The 17500-nt window shown below is 34.2% G+C and overlaps 1 protein-coding gene and 1 pseudogene across 1 annotated transcript in view; both read left to right on the top strand.

Annotated features, from left to right (window-relative positions):
- The window catches only part of NEGR1 (neuronal growth regulator 1), a 932106-nt gene that overhangs the window by 792747 nt on the left and 121859 nt on the right, over nt 1-17500 (top strand). The window lies entirely within an intron of this gene.
- LOC120365956 (nucleophosmin pseudogene) lies at nt 627-1917 on the top strand (annotated as a pseudogene).

Raw genomic sequence — 17500 nt, 5'->3', positions numbered from 1 at the left:
TTTCCCGGTCTCTTTGTTTTGATCTCACTTTGGTTTCTCTTCTGCTTTATCCTCATCAAGTCCTGTGTGCAAACCTGAATCTCAACTCAACCAACTTTTCTATTCTCAATTCTTGTTTTACATAAACTTACATCACCAGGAATTCTACATAATCTTGGTCTATGTGGGGAAAAAAATTCTTGTATTGACTATGAAGCTGAAATTAGAGTGGATCCTGCCTGCAACATAATTTTTTATGCAGTAAATTTCTGTATTCTTTTAAAAGCCTTTCTATGAGACAATGCGGCTTTACATAAGCAATGTAGCTGTACATAAGCAAGCACAATGAAGAGCTTGGTTCATTGAGATAGCAATTTGTTTCTACTATCCTTTTATTGAGATGAAGTTGTAGTTGTATGCCACCCATTTTTTAATGAACTCTCAAATTAGCATTAGAAATTCAAAACAATGGGAACCAGTCAAGAAAATTGAAGATCAAATGTCCAAGTTACGGAACATAGGAAAGTCTGTTCACTGTCCCATTAAATTTAGTTTTCTCATCAATAAATATTCTGATTAAGCTTCTACTTTTCAAGCCATTTTATGTTTTCATTTCTTTTTTAATTCTAAAATGTTTTCATTTGAGTGCATACTCTAAGTATAAATTAAGATTTATCGCTTTTTCCCTGGTGTGAGTCCGTCCTGAGTGGCTGTTCTTTTGAGCAGTCGTCGTTTGTCTCCGTCCGCCTTCTCTTCCACCTAAGTGCGTGTCGCCACCCGATGGAAGATTCGATGGACATGGACATGAGCCCCCTGAGGCCCCAGAACTATCTTTTCGGTTGTGAACTAAAGGCCGACAAAGATTATCACTTTAAGGTGGATAATGATGAAAATGAGCACCAGTTATCTTTAAGAACGGTCAGTTTAGGGGCTGGTGCAAAGGATGAGTTGCACATTGTTGAAGCAGAGGCAATGAATTACGAAGGCAGTCCAATTAAAGTAACACTGGCGACTTTGAAAATGTCTGTACAGCCAACGGTTTCCCTTGGGGGCTTTGAAATAACACCACCAGTGGTCTTACGATTAAAGTGTGGTTCAGGGCCAGTGCATATCAGTGGACAGCACTTAGTAGCTGTGGAGGAAGATGCAGAGTCAGAAGATGAGGAGGAGGAGGATGTGAAACTCTTAAGTATGTCTGGAAAGCGATCTGCCCCTGGAGGTGGTAGCAAGCTTCCACAGAAAAAAGTAAAACTTGCTGCTGATGAAGATGATGATGAAGATGATGATGATGATGATGAAGATGATGATGATGATGATGAAGATGATGAGGAAACTGAAGGAAAAGTGCCAGTGAAGAAATCTATACGCAATACTCCAGCCAAAAATGCACAAAAGTCAAATCAGAATGGAAAAGACTCAAAACCATCATCAACACCAAGATCAAAAGGACAAGAATCCTTCAAAAACCAGGAAAAAACTCCTAAAACACCAAAAGGACCTAATTCTGTAGAGGATATTAAAGCAAAAATGCAAGCAAGTATAGAAAAAGGTGGTTCTCTTCCCAAAGTGGAAGCCAAGTTCATCAATTATGTGAAGAATTGCTTCCGGATGACTGACCAGGAGGCTATTCAAGATCTCTGGCAGTGGAGGAAGTCTCTTTAAGAAAATAGTTTAAACAATTTGTTAAAAATTTTCCGTCTTATTTCATTTCTGTAACAGTTGCTATCTGGCTGTCCTTTTTATAATGCAGAGTGAGAATTTTCCCTACCGTGTTTGATAAATGTTGTCCAGATACCATTGCCAAGAATGTGTTGTCCAAAATGCCTGTAGTTTTTAAAGATGTTTCTCCACCCTTTGCTTGGTTTTAAGTATGTATGGAATGTTATGATAGGACATAGTCGTGGTGGTCAGACATGGAAATGGTGGGGAGACAAAAATAATACATGTGAAATAAAACTCAGTATTTTAATAAAGTAAAAAAAAAAGATTTATCATATAGCATTAAAGAACAAAAATGTTAACTATTTCAAAGTTTATTTTTAAATTTAAAAATATCATAGTCACCCAAAAAAATGTAAGTGGTTATTGCTAGCCCACCAAAAGAACAGTGTTCATCAGAACATCGTTTCTCTGATAAAATTTTTTATTTAAAATTTTGTTAAATTTTTATAAACAATGAAATTTAGAGATAAGAATGCCCTAAAACCTGTGCTTTCAAAACATAGGTTTTGAAACCCTATGTTTTATAGTCAATAAGCACCATGAGACCTGACATTTCAAACTGTTTTATTAGCACCTGTGGTTCCAGCGTCTAGAATATTGCTTAACACATACAAGGAATTTAAATATTAATTGTGAATATATTAATTGTTATTCTTGCAAATGGAAAATGGAACAATTCTCACAACTTTAAGTAATCTAATGCAGACTTGCCTTAGCAAGGTTCTACTTCTCAATAACAACAAATCACAAATCACAAATCACAATTTCTGATAGATGACTGGACTTTTGAATTTTTAATTGTAGCTTGTTATCCAATTGATTCTTTTCCATTTGAGAGTATCTTTCTTCAAAGTATATTTTCTTGTGCCATATCTGTTGTAAGTTAAGCTATGATCCTGTCAGCTATTAGCTAGGCTATCTTGCATGATCCATGGCCCAGAACAGTCAGAAAGGGACCCGAACAATGAGAACGTGTGGACTCAGGGAGAGGAGCATCACACACTGGGGGCAGTTGGGGGGTGCATAGGGGAAAGATAGCGGGGGATGGAGAGGGAGGGGAGGGATAACATGGGGAGAAATGCCAGACATAGTATACACCTAAAGTAAAATAAATATATCTTTTTTAAAATAGAAGAATACCTAATTACCTGTTTTAAACCAAAAAAAAAAAAAAAAAAAAAGAATCAGCCCTACAGAATGGGAGACATGTAAACCTTTAGTCTCCAACATATACACAGAAGTTGTCTTTTGGAAGGCTCATTTTATAACTACTGCAAAACTAGGGTTTTATTATTGTATTAAAACTAGGTTTTAAATATTTTATTATTTTATTCAAACCAGTAGTTTGACTAAAAATGAAGGAATGTGAGTTCTTTATTAACTGGAATTAATTGGTCATTGCCACTGCCTTTTTAGAGAAAGACCAAGACTTCCAAAGGGATTGAAAATAATTTTTTAAAGAGGGAGTGGTTGTAGTTTTGTTTGTTTGTGTGTGTGTGGGTTTGTTTTTTTTTTTTTTTTTTTTTTTTTTTTTTTTTGCTCTGCAACATCTCTTGTATATCATGGGAACATAGTTGAACAGAGGAGGGTCCAAGAGGCAAGACTTTACATAAGAATCTTTGCTTTTACCTCCCACTGCCATACTCACCATGTGAAGTTTTAAGAATCTAATTTGATTTTCTTACTATTATAGAATTTCCTTATGAATTAGGTTAGAAAGAAGTAGATTATGTGAAATTAGTGCAGAATTAAGGCTCTCAGGCTATTATATTACAGTTTCTCAAAAATGCAGTGTGTTTCTGGCATTTGCTTTCTTTGTCATTAAAAATTGTTAATATCCTTTAGGATTGCCAGTGATGGTGTTTAGTCTTTGTATCACTGCTACTCTTATTATCACCATTATTTAACACTTCAAAAGAAACAATTCTATTGAAAAGAAAAGTTTAAAAATAGAAATCTTAAATACAACCATATACATTATTTAAAATACCATAGAATTTGTTAGATACTTGCTGGAAAATTATATTGGTATTCCATTGACACAGATATCCCTTGATTTGCCTGAGATATAGCCAACAGGGCCTTGACACGCAAATACATTCCAGGTAATTTGAAACATGTACATGTTTGTGTGTATATGTGTGAGATGTACAGGGGTATGTGCATATGTGTGTATATTTTACTTTTTATACAAAAATGTAAACACAGACATAATTGGTCTTCTATGTGGCCAATTTTGGTGCATATCTTAGCAAACTATGAGATTTTATCCTTAAAAAGTTATTTTGGGGCATTTTGAGCTTTATCCATGATTTGTATGTTTAGAACATATTAAGAAGTAATACAACTAAAAGACCTCATAAGGAAATGATATCCTCTCTGTAAGAGGAAGACATTCTACATGGAGGTTTTAATATTTTACTATAAGAAAACCTTCTAAACTGTTGCTTGGGAACTCTACGGGCATGTCCTTAACCTTAGCACAGCATAGCTTCATGCTATAGTCTAGGGTGTTGAAATGACTCCTAGATGTTGGCTCAGAATGAAAGATGGCCTATTATCAAAGTCAGTGATGGGGTGTTGTGTAAACCTCACAAAACTGGATTTTGGTCAATTGTGTCCATGGTCAGGGAAGTCTTCACATCAAAGACCATCTGTGTATATGTTGCATGACTGTTGATTGTCTCATGAGCGTTTGTCTTTTATGTATGATTAATACACAAAATGTTTTCTTTTCTTTCCTTTTCCCTTTTTGTAGAAATTATTGAACCTACTACCTCTAGTCCTGTCACAAGTCCAGGTCAGTATCCACATACATTCTCAAAGTATGTCTGGGTACTTTTTCCATTAAACAAGACCTTCTCATCATTATAGAAATAAACCAAGTTGATTACGGGCCGCATGCTTGCAGTGCTGCCCGAATGTCTGTTACTTGTCCTCGTCTATCTGTGATATGTCCTTCTGTTGGATTTTGTGATCTGATCCTGATTTTTAGTTTATATCTTTGACTTCATTTTGTAGGGTATATGCAGTAAATATGTGTCACATTGTAGAATAGTTGCAAGGTGATTAGCTTCTGCAATGCCTTTGCAAATGGAGCTGTAGAGAGTTTACAAGATTTTTGGAGTAGCTATTTAAAAACTATTTACTATGGCTTGGTATTACATTATTATAAAATCATTATGAAGCAAGAAGGTATTTAGTGCTTCTAAAGGGAGCAGTAGCTAAGGGAAAACGTATACTTCTACCCTTGCAATATTATAGTAGGAGATTTTGGTCTTTTGAAACTGTCAAGTCAAAGGACTTATTTCAGTTACCGGGCTTTATTTTCTGATTGTTCCTAATTCAGCCACAAATACTCTGAAAAGATAGACCATTGCTATAAGTGTGTTTTTAAAAGTTGTTTTCAACTGTGAACATTTCTGAGTGACATGAAATCGAGATAAAAGCAATTGATATTAGAAACAACCTCTATCTCGTTATATAGGAATTTAGCAGTTCATTCTGGATGTTGGCTTCTGGCTATTTAAAGAAGAAAGTGGAAATGCTAAAGTTATTTAGCTTTGAAAAGTTCATAGGGATTTCTTGTAACTGCTGAGTTAAAGGATTTGTTGATGCTGCCTACCCATAAAGAGGTATAAGTTAGTTAAATAGTTGTTTCTCCTCTCATTCCAGAAATGGCACTAAATTTTAGTCTAAAACAGGATTTGCTGATCTGAGAAACTGAGTGTCTTAGAAATGAAAAAAAAAAATCTATCTCAAATTGTAATCAATCAAAAATGCTTTAAATTGCTTTAGTTGATTATGAATTACCCCCACCCCAAAATGAAATATGTTTGAGCAAGTCTATGATTATATATTTAAAGAATCTCATAATATAACACTTTCTGGTCAAATTATAGAATACTTTTTCATAACCTCTCAAACCGAGGCATATTGACTAGTCTATTTTAAATTATTTTATAGTTGATGAATACAAGGGTTAAGTTAATAACAGTTTCCCATTTTATAGGAGTTAACAGTCTCTCAAATTTGAGTTATATTAATATAATTAGAATCAGTAGTCATGTAAATCTAATTTTTCTTTTTTACTTATAAAGACTTATCATGTGTGATTCCTGCTAAAGCCTTTGGCCTCTACAGATTAATATAATCTCAGGTTCATATGAGATCATAATCTTGCTACTAAACTTTTTAATCTTCTTTTCTCTATATTTTTATGAGTATATTAAGTAATTTCCTTCTAGCTATGTCACCTCGTGGGTTGAAGTGAAGATTAGATAAGTTCTTACTTTCCCATTTTGACCAATGTCCTAATTATTGGCTGAAGTCCTCATAAATTAAAAGGACACAGTACCTTCCTTGTCTACTCAAATAAAGAATAGCAGAATGCAAAATATTTTCAGAATTGGCATCTGGTGGCATTCAGTAATAGCATATTTGCTGACTTCATGTTTTTGGAGAAAGTTATATTGAGGATAGGTATAGTAAGATTCTTTTTCAGCAATTTATTTATATCAAAAGATCTTTCCATGGTTGGGGTTCTTAGAAAGAAATTCAAGTCGTAAAACAAAGACTTTGCTCTTACCTTTACAAAGATCCATTTTTCGTCATAGAATGTAGATCATAAGGGTTAAGAACATAGACTTTGAGGCCAACTACCTAGGTTTGAATCCCAATCCAATTAGCTTTTAGCTGTGTAAACTTCATTAAGTCACTTAACCACTCTACACTCAGAGTTTTCATTTGTAAAATGGGGTGGGTGTATAATAAGGATAGTACCTAGTACATAGAGCTATTATGAAATTCAGTACATCAGTATTGGTAAAGTACCTATAAGTGTTCCTAGTACATAGTATGATAGAAATGTAGGTTAAATTTTGGGGAAAAATACACACATACACACACACACACACACACACACACACACACACACACATACACACACACACCTCCTCATGATGTCCAGATATGAAAAAAGTTTACTAACATGATTAAAGGCAAACATTTGATCTGTTTAGTCTCTCAAGCACTCTGAGACCTAATAATTGTTGGCACGACTTTTAAAATGCCCAAGCAACAGCCATTATGTTCCCAAATTGGTCAATTTGTTGCTAGGGTTAAATGTTTGGAAACTATGAATGCATGAAAAATAGTCTAAAATTGAATTTCTTAGCACTGCAATCTTTAAAAAAGATAATATAAACATTTAAAAGTGATTATTGTATTAAAATTTAATAAATATATGTTGAATTGAATTGAAAGATAAAAAACAAACGCAGCTATAAATGAAACTCACCCTTCATTAGTTGTGAATTTTTTAAAGGCCTCCAGGGAACAGTTTGGTTAGGCAGGGATTTAAAGAGTATGTGGTTATAGCAGGATTGAAAGAGTGGTATAAATGATAAACAAAAGCTTTTAAAAGAATGTGTAGTCTGCTGAGCAAGATACAAAGGAGAAGGATTTGGCAATATATAACTCTAAGCAAAAGATCATTAAAGGCAGGTGGGAAAATAATTTACTCTATGAATAAAATAAAAGTGCTAAAAGTTCCAGTTGTTTCAAACAAAGCTTTAAAAAAATGTTATCCAAATGACAATAGTAAATGAAAATTCTCACAGAAGTATTCAGGAGATAATAAATATTAGATTTGCAAACTACTCCATTTACTGCTTCTACATAAGTGGAAAAAGAATGTAAAATAACTCAACACATAGCTCATATTTCCTATTTCCTAACTGCCAGAGTTAAAGCAGAGATAAAGTGGATATAGTTATGAAAATATTGGACACACTGAAAGTAGTTTGAAGTAAGTGGATTTATATCATTTATGTTCATAAGTTCTAAAGAAATGAAGGTCCTAAAGTCATAATTTATGCTTTATATATTCTTGACAAGTCAGAATCTGTTTCAAATGAAGGAAATGGAAATTGAATTATTAACATCATTATTCAAGAAAAGGCTATGAAATATAGTATGTAATAAGAACAAAAGAAAACTATTCTTTGATCAGTCTCAGTCTCAGTTTGAAAGGTAAGGGGCGTGTTACAGAATGAATGAGATATACAGTGAATTTGAAAATTCGTACTAGCTTTATTGTCATTGCTGTACTAGAATATAAGTTATTCTGGACAATGGTCATCAAAATAAAAATGCCTACTATATATTACTAAACCAATATGATATGATCTTATTAAACGACCTAAATCATTTCTTTTTTTTTTTTTTTTTTTGAGACGGAGTTTCGCTCTTGTTACCCAGGCTGGAGTGCAATGGCGCCATCTCGGCTCACCGCAACCTCCGCCTCCTGGGTTCAAGCAGTTCTCCTGCCTCAGCCTCCCGAGTAGATGGGACTACAGACATGTGCCACCATGCCCAGCTAATTTTTTTGTATTTTTAGTAGAGGCGGGGTTTCACCATGTTGACCATGATGGTCTTGATCTCTTGACCTCATGATCCACCCGCCTCAGCCTCCCTAAGTACCGGGATTATAGGCATAAGCCACCGCACCCAGCCCTCCATTTATTTTTTGGGAAAAACAAACATACAGTCTTGTGATCATCTTTGAAGTGTACTTTAATATTTATGTTGGACTTTTAAAGAGTGGAAAGGCGCTTAAGGGTATCTCCTCTGAATAAGACAGAATATTAATCCTAAAATTATTTATTGGTTTACTTTGTGTAACCTGTCTGTCTGAATATATTACACAAGTACTCTGTGACTTTGACCCCAGGAATTCAAGACAAAACTTCCCAATCTAGATTAAATTCACAACAATGTCCTAATGCCAGTTTTATATTCCTAGGTCATCTTCATCTATGAAGCATCAAGGTAATAATCTAAAAAGTTAAAATTGTCGTCCTACCAGTATTCACCTGGCTTCATATAGATTCAAAACATTTAATAAACACTAATTCAGCAAATCAGTTTTAGTCTATAGGCAGATTAAAATTAAAGATTTGTTCAATGCACCACAGATACCCCACATAACATTTGTCCTTACTTTGTCCCTAGAAATAATCTTCAGCAGTCATCAACTAAAAATTTTTATTCTGAAAATAATTTAATCTTTAACTGAATACTGGTATTACTCATAGTAAAGAAAATGCTTTATTTATATGCCTTTAGACAAATAGAGAAGTAGTTTTAAAATACAATTGGTCTATATCGAAACATAAATCAAAAAAACTCAATGTAGACTCTTCAGTTGGACTTGTACAGTGTCACTATTTTTAAATGGCTATTATTAAGCACATTGTGTTTATGGGTATTTTAAGATCATTTTCAAGTCTATGAAACAATCTAATTCCCATTGACAGTAAAGAGAAAAACCGAAACAACTGATTTTTATTTTTTTAACCAAAGGTCACTGAGAAAGTATATGGCAAAACCAATAATGAAACGCCTATAGCTATAACATCAAATGTTTGCCTCATTTTAAATAACAGAACTGTTTTGGAAAAAAAATTAATGTTTGTAAACTGAATTATTTAAATTCACCATAAGATACCACATTATGTAAAGAAATTCCACTTTAAAGTTAATAAATGCTATCTGATTCATGTACTTAGCAAATAATTTGTCACTTTGCTAGTTTACTAGATTTTGTTAAAAAGGAAAATGTCTTTATTTAACTTATCCCAGGAAGCTCCCTTTCCTATTTCCTGTGAAGGATATAGTTTGTCATTTAGCAAAGTTTTACTGAGTAACAGCTGTATCAGGAACTGAGTACTAGGAGCATAGGTTATTATCTTGAAGGTGCTTAGAATCTATTAAAAAGATGGGCATATGTATAACTAACCATTATTTAATATAATAAATTCTATAGTTTCAGGCTAAAGAAAAATCAGACAATTTTGCCTGGAGGAAATCTTTGCATATATGAACAGAATCTTCATGGATTAGGCATAGTTAGCAAGAAATTGGAGTGGAGTACTATAGGAAACAAAGGAAATAGAAAGTCAAAATGGTAGAAAATGTAGAAGACTAGGGGAAAAAACTGATTTAACTTCTGCATCTTTATTACCTAATACAGTGCTTAGTATTTAACAGGTCTTCCACGTATACCAGATGATTACAGCAGAAATGCTGAACCACTTAGTAAAGCATTTGAACCAAAAAAATAAACACAGAAGTTAGAAGGTTTCCTGACAATAGCCATATAACACTGTTTGCTTTACGTTAGGTTGTATCTAATGGTCATCATTTCAAACACCCATCAAAAAGAAGACAATACTATAAGAAAACAAAATTAATTTACTACCAAAATGTATTTGCTACCAATGTTCACTCTCTTGCAGTTTATAGATAATAGAGGTTTCTAAAAATACATTTTATGCTAGCATTTCCTATGGTAATTGAAATAGGATAATAAACAGACTTTTTAAATTGTGTCATCAAATTCTATGTCTTAAAAAAAGTCCAATTGTCAATAAATTATCTTTCTTCAATAAATGAGTGAATTAATGCTTTAGAAAACCCATAATTAGTACACATAATTAAAGCATGTAAGAATCTCATAGATAGCAATAGTGTACTCCAATAAAACTCGTTCAGGAATAAAGAGGAGTTAAAAATATTCAACTACAAATAATCACACAATAGCAAGACAGTTGGGTAATTTATCTATTTGTTTACTAAATAAAATTCCACATCTTAATGACTAGACCAAAATGCATATACCTGACTACCCATGGATGGATGGGTGGATGGATGGATGGTGGATGAATGGATGACACGCTTGCATGTGGTTCATAGAGGTAGAGCTTTAGAAAAGGGGGAAAACTGGTGGAAGTTGGGAATAAGTCACCTTCTGTCAGTTTCCAAAAACTTATTAAGCATGTGAAAGTGTCAGACACCAAACCATGCATCAGAGATGCAAAAGTGATTGAACCACTGTTTGCTTTTTTCAGTCTCACATTTCAATGAGAGGGACATGAAAACGAAACAGATTGATATAATACGATATGTGCTATAAGAGAAATATGTGCTCAGATCTGGCTTTTAAAATAGCATAAAAGGCGTTCTGGAAGAAGTTATTCATGAATTTGGTAGTTTAGGCATGGGGGTAATGGGGAAAGCCATTCTAGACAAACAGTTCAATGTAGACAAAGGAACAGAGACATAAGAGTATGGTGTGTTTGAGGGAAACTTCAAATAATTTCTGAAGTGTAAACTCAGCAGAAAGTGCAGTGAGGCTGGGAAAGTAGACAGACTGGATTACTGAAGGGTCTTGTGTTCCTTGCTTGCAAGCTTGGTCTACTTAACGGTAGGCATAGGCTGATTTTTAGGCTTCTCCTGTAACAGTCGGGATCAAGGACTAATTAACATGAATAAGACTGGCATCAGAAAAGGTTATTATATAATGCCAGGAATGAAATGATGAAAACTTCATACTTGATAGTGATAGTAGGAAGGAAAGAATGGGACTTATTCAAAAATTATTGAAACAGTAAACATATCGGGCTTGGCTGTTGACTTGATTCTGAGGGCAGGGAGAGAGTGAAACAAGGACTCCCATCTCTCTCTGTGGAGTTTGGGGTACATACCAGGATATGGAAAAAAACGTAAATGGCATGCCAAATGTCTTGGAATTTATCCTGTGGTTTGGAACAAAAGATTCAATGTTTCGTTTCTCTTTAAACAGAATACTATTGCTGTGTGTATTGTGCAGATATAATTCTGTAAAAGTAAGAAAGTTAAGAACGAGGGTGAGGAGGTATCAAGCCAAGTCTATAAAAGCACAGTCTCGAGCTACCAGCTTGGTGTTACCTCTTAGGAAATGTTTACCTGAGGACAAGCATCTCTTTAAGAGCTGGGAAATCAAGCCCTGCAAAACAGGTGTTAAACTTGTGCTATTATTTCAAAACTTATTTTAAGGTTTGTAGGGTTTTTCCTAATTTAAAATAATCAAGCTCCCATTATTCTCTGATTGTTAGAGTATAAAAAATTTGAGACAGCTCAGAATATATTTTAAATTCCAATTAATATGCCTGAATATAATGAATTCAGATATTAATTACAATTATCCATAATTAGTTGATTAATTTCCAGATAAAGGTATAGCAGAAAACCTATGATGCAATTTAGAATATGATGCTCATTATTTTAAAAGATTTAAACAAGTAGGGTGCTTTCTAATCTCCGTTTCTCACTATTCAATTCCTTCTTCCTTAACATATCTTCAGCTCTGTCTCAAAATATTATTTTAGGCTATTTGTCTTATAATTCACTCTGGGCTCAGAGTAGCATGCCACTAAAGATATAGATCAATGCTTCAAAGTCAAGCACTACATGTACAAATCACAAGTCTTTAGCATGTTAAATCAAATGATTGATATATAGCACAAGTATTAAAACGACTGATGACTACTATTACTCTGCTTTATATACATAAAATAATATAGACTTATAAATGTGAGTCCTTATTAAGCATATACCAGGTATCTTGTACTGTCTAATTATACATTTGTATCACAATTACCAAAACACTTAATGCCTCACATTATACTTGGAGGTATGTGTCTGCCACAACTCTAGATTGCAAGATTCTTTAGGGCAGGAAGCAAGCTTTTTGTTCATTTTTAAAAATCATTCTCTCTACAGTGTCTGAAAGAGTGAGTGAAGCATGGTAAGAACTGAATTCACTACATAAATGCATAAATGAATGAGTGAGTTAATGTGAGGAGGATTTCAGCTGGATGGGAAATTAGAATAATTGAAATATATGTCTTTATAATTTATATTTTTAATTAAATAAACATTGATTATTGCAAGTCCAGCATAGAGGTCAGATTTATAATAGGAGGGCATTTCCAAAATATATCTGCATAAAAGGAAGGGAACCAAAGGCTGATGGAAAATAGAATTTCCCCCAAAAATCCCTATGAGAAGGAGAAAATGTCTTCCTCATCTAATTATTTTTGGTTTACTAGTGGAAAGAAAGAAAACAGAATTTAACAAAAGCTCTACTGGCTGAACACTGATTAGATGAATGTGATAGTGTCTTGCACTTAGGAAACACATAAGATTTGTTGAATAAAAGAATGGATGGGTGAATGAAGGATTTCCTAGGTGTATTAGTTTCCTTTTGTTGCTGTGATAAATTATCACAAATATGGTGGCTTAGAACAACACAAATGTATTATCTTACAGTTTTAGAGGTCAGAAGTCCAAAATGGGTCTCACTGACTAAAATCAAGATGTCAGCAGGGGTGTGTTCTTCCCTGAAGCTGTAGGAGTAAATCTACTTTCTGCATTTTCCAACTTCTAGAAGCTGCCCGTGTTCTTTTGTTCATGTGCCTCTTCCATCTTCAAAGCCAGAAATGGCCATTCAAATCTTTCTCATGTCACATCATGGTGACACTCACTCTTCAGCCTCCCTCTCTTGCATTTAAGAATACATGTGTTTACACTGGATTTACTTGGATAATCCAGGATAATCACCCTATTTTAAGGTCAGCTAATCATAATCCAATCTGCTACCTTAATTCCCCTTTGCTACATAATGTAATAAATTCTCAGGTTTCAGGAATTACAATGTAGACATCTTTTGAAGGTCATCATTCTGTAAACCATACCAGGCGAACAAATAATTCCTTTTGTCTCCATCTAACATTTTTCCTCAGAACCTACCAAGTCTCCTTGAATTTTTCCAATATTCGGGTAATGAGTTTTGTTAAAGTACAAGCTATTTTAATATTGAATTTTATAGTAAATGTTTATAAGCAACTATTTTACTATTAAAAAGCTAATGATATTCACTGAAAAGATTATATTTATCAAGCTATATTACCAATAATTTTACAATATTTTATCAAACATATTAATATTTTACACACACACACACACACACACACACACACACACACACTTATTTAAAAAGAAGACTGAAAGATCTTAATGTAAAAGATAAATCCCAACTGGCCCACTGATAGAGAAGGTATCTATAACAGGAAAGAGTCATAAATGCAAGTAATCTTGAAACAATTAGAATTAATGACTTTCAGTCTAACAAGTGATTAGTCTTTCAATAATGCATGTAGGAAATAGTTTCTTTCCCGGACACAAGATTCTGTAAAAGCCAACAAGCAAATGCCTGCTCGTGGTTATTCTAAGTAGGAATGCATATATTTTAAGTTGACCTTAATTTTGGATAATAGCAAAAACAAACAGAAAATGAAAAAAATGGTTTCAATGAAGATTTTGCATTTAGAATAATAAAGTAAAATTACTTAGAAGGTGACCCCTTTGATTTTTGCTTTTCTCAATCCCTTGGTTTTATGCAATTTTCCCTTAACTGCCACCTTGCTTCCTCTAGAATACCTTTATCTATCCTCAGTCAGTCCACCTAGCCCAGAGCTTCTCACTCTATGTACTGAGGAACCCAAATAATGCCTGTAGTCCAAAATTAGCAAATTTCATCAAGTTGTTATTGGCAGATGAGTGTAAAACATGCATGCTTGCAAATATGCACCTTCCTAAGGATGTTTGTATTTTCAAAGAAGCTTCCTCTTTAACCCTAATTTATTTCTAATGATGGATATTAGGAACAGGCACATTGTGGGAATATTATTAGACAGGAGAGCCCTCTTGTTAACATATAAATCTCTAAATCCAGAAATACAGATACTTGGACTCTGCCTGGTCATCTGGCCACCATCAGTAGCCGACTTTGCCTCTTTATCCCATTGTTTACTGTAAATAAACTAAATCGATATTTTTACAAGTACAAATAGACAAGGCTGTTTTGTGCTTTGTTTGAAGGTGGCAAAATTCATACTCATATTTCAAAGTGAGTTATAGTTTAAAAAGTATTTTCAACAAACATCTACTTCTCAAAAATAATCCTGCAATATATGAATTATTTGTGCCAACATTTTACAGGTAAGGAATTTGAAGTTCAGAGAGTTTCAATAACTTACTCAACAACCCATAAATTCAGCAAATATTTCCTGTGTTAGGGATCTTCCTGCATTGTGTTAGGCATTTCATTTACATTCTCCTCCCATCTTCACAACAACCTAACACCCAAGCTTATCTGCTGATTGGCTCCAGGAAAATGATCAAGGAGGCCCTGTTGGGCACTTTTATTCATAAAATGCTAACTAGTTTTCTTCCTGAGGTGAACCAACCATATTTTGTTTATCTCAACAAACAACAAGACATGCTAGCTTTCATATTACACTTTAAGTCTTAAAGATTTTTGTGGTTTTCAAAAGACCATTGGCAGGCTCATGGGCATAAGAGCATAAGGACTTTATGCCCCTGATCATGCAGCCAGGCAATCAAAATCTTTCCAATTCATGAAATACTCATCACATTTACTTATTACTTTTTATTGTATCTGACTTAACAGGGCATTGCTGTTATTAGGCAACACGCATATGAATGTGTGAGTCCGTACCTTTACTGTTAGGCTTGGTTTTTGAAAAGTTGTGTGTGTGTGTGTGTGTGTGTGTGTGTGTGTGAGAGAGAGAGAGAGAGAGAGAGAGAGAGAGAGACAGAGAGAGACAGAGAGACAGAGACAGAGAGAGAGAGACAGAGAGAGAGAGAGAGAGAGAGAGAGAGAGAGAGAGAGAGAGAAGGGTGGAGGGGAGGAACATAGCAGCATTTTTTCTACATTTTACCATTGATGATGGCAACCTGACTAGGCCTACACCACGAATAAGTGATTTCTGATTACTTATTTACTTATAATTTACCTAATTAGAAATAATTTCTGCTACCGAGCAGAAATGATGATACATTTTACCAATCTTTGTATTTCATTCATAGCATTTTTTTTTTGGCCCTTTTCTGGCCTTACCTCTTTTGCTACCACTCTCCTCCACTTAAACCACCAAACTTCCTTGATTTCAGGATATCCGTGATTTTAAAATGTGATTATACTCAGACAGAAAGGTAGTCGCCATACCTGGTTGAGGAGACAGTGAGGACAAGTTAGAACTGTCCGCTTTCCAAAGCAGTGTCTTCTCTCTTGAAATTTCTTAAATTCAAGGATTTATATAACATTTTTGGCATTAATGCATTCACTAATTCAACATCCCTTGCCTAGTATATATTATACGCTATATACTCGGCTCATAATACAAATAATTAGAATATAACCCTAAAATACGATGATGGAGTCAGAAATGTATTATAGCCTTTTTAATCACATCATACCCTAGAAATTCTACTTACCATATTTATTTACAACAAAGGACATGTGGGTGCACCTGTAGGAGCAAAGTACATTAATAAATATCTTATGTTTTTATTTTTGCCTTTGTGGCTTTCAAAGCCCTTCAGTTCATTACTCATTTTATTTTCTGAATTTGACAGAGCAGAAAATTATGAATAGACATTTATGTTATGTATTTAAAGATGACCTGAAATATTAATATGTACAAATCTCATCCTCTATGTTGACAACTCGATGCTTTTCACAGCCAGCAGAATGCAGTCACTAGGTGGCACCTCTGGGCTATATTCTCTGCTGAAGACTCACAAGTGTTCTTTCCATAGACTAATTTGTGTTTGAATTTTATAATATCTTCTCCCCTCTTATAGTAACATTTCATCAGACTATGATTTGCACTAATCCCTTGAATAAGGGTTGCTCCTATAGACTTAATAGTAACATATCGAAACTGTTCATACCTACTGACAATTGAAAAATGAAAAATGTAGTCCTTTCCTGGTTGTTGAAACATACTGTGCCACACAATCTGTTTGTATTTGAATTTTCATTTGTTTAGGGATGAGGGAGACAGGATGATGTACTTAAGAAATATAGTACAGTGTGATTAGGAACTCTTACTCATTCAAAAGGCCTGAAGTCAAGTCAATCAAGTTTAGGGCTTCAGGCATGTCTCAACTCATTTGGAAACACTGATGAAAAAGCTGTGGGCCCTGTACTCAACAAATCTCATTCCACGGGTAATGTAGACTCTCTATAGTAGAGGGATGGGGCTAGATAATCTTAAACTTTGCTTTCATCTCTTAAATTCTATGAGTTTCCTGTGAACAGGGTACGAAAGCTATATGGGTCTAAATCAGCTGTGAAATTGCTCTGGTATCCTTATAAGCTTAGTTAAATTGACCATTTTCCATTCAGCTGGATATGTAGTGCTTTTGTACTTGAAATATCTACATTGAATCTAGGACTTTAGAATGAGGAATACATAAATCTCTGACTCCATGTAAGAGTCCCTGGAAAATAAGCTCAAGTAAGTGAAAAGAAATCTACAAATTCCCAAATCAACAGGCTGCTAATTAAGATTCCCTAGAATGACAAGTCACATCTAACTTGTCCCTAACTCTGGCAATTTGCAAAAATCATGGATCTCATGCAAACACAGAAATTTTCAATGGGTTTATCTAATCACACATTAATGAACCATCAACTCCTGCTGGATTGGGGTGGAGTGACAGAAAGCACCTGGTGGCAAATAAAAGCAGGGTAATTCGTACCTCCTCAAGTCATATTTTAAATCACCTTCTCATTTTCTCTGTTTGCTCTCCTGTGTTGTCTTTCCCTGCCCCAGCTATAGATTAGTTGATTTCACATGTTTTCACACAATATAGGGTTCACAGTAGGTAGTGCACAGGAGCCAAAACAAGGTACTATTCATTTGGGACATCAGGCTTCCCTTGAAGTGTAAAGAGCAAAGACTTAAACACAATTCTGAATAACCATAAAAGGGTTCTAAGCTTTTGAACTGGAAATAATTCCTAATTAATTATTATAATTACAGAAGGTAGATATTAAGTCATAACCTGCCAATGGAAATCATTGAGACAAAAACCATTTATT

Source organism: Saimiri boliviensis, chromosome 11, assembly GCF_048565385.1.
Source record: "Saimiri boliviensis isolate mSaiBol1 chromosome 11, mSaiBol1.pri, whole genome shotgun sequence".
Classification (NCBI taxonomy): Eukaryota; Metazoa; Chordata; class Mammalia; order Primates; family Cebidae; genus Saimiri; species Saimiri boliviensis.
The sequence above is the reverse complement of the archived record's forward strand: the minus strand, read 5'-3'. Positions and strand labels throughout refer to the sequence as shown.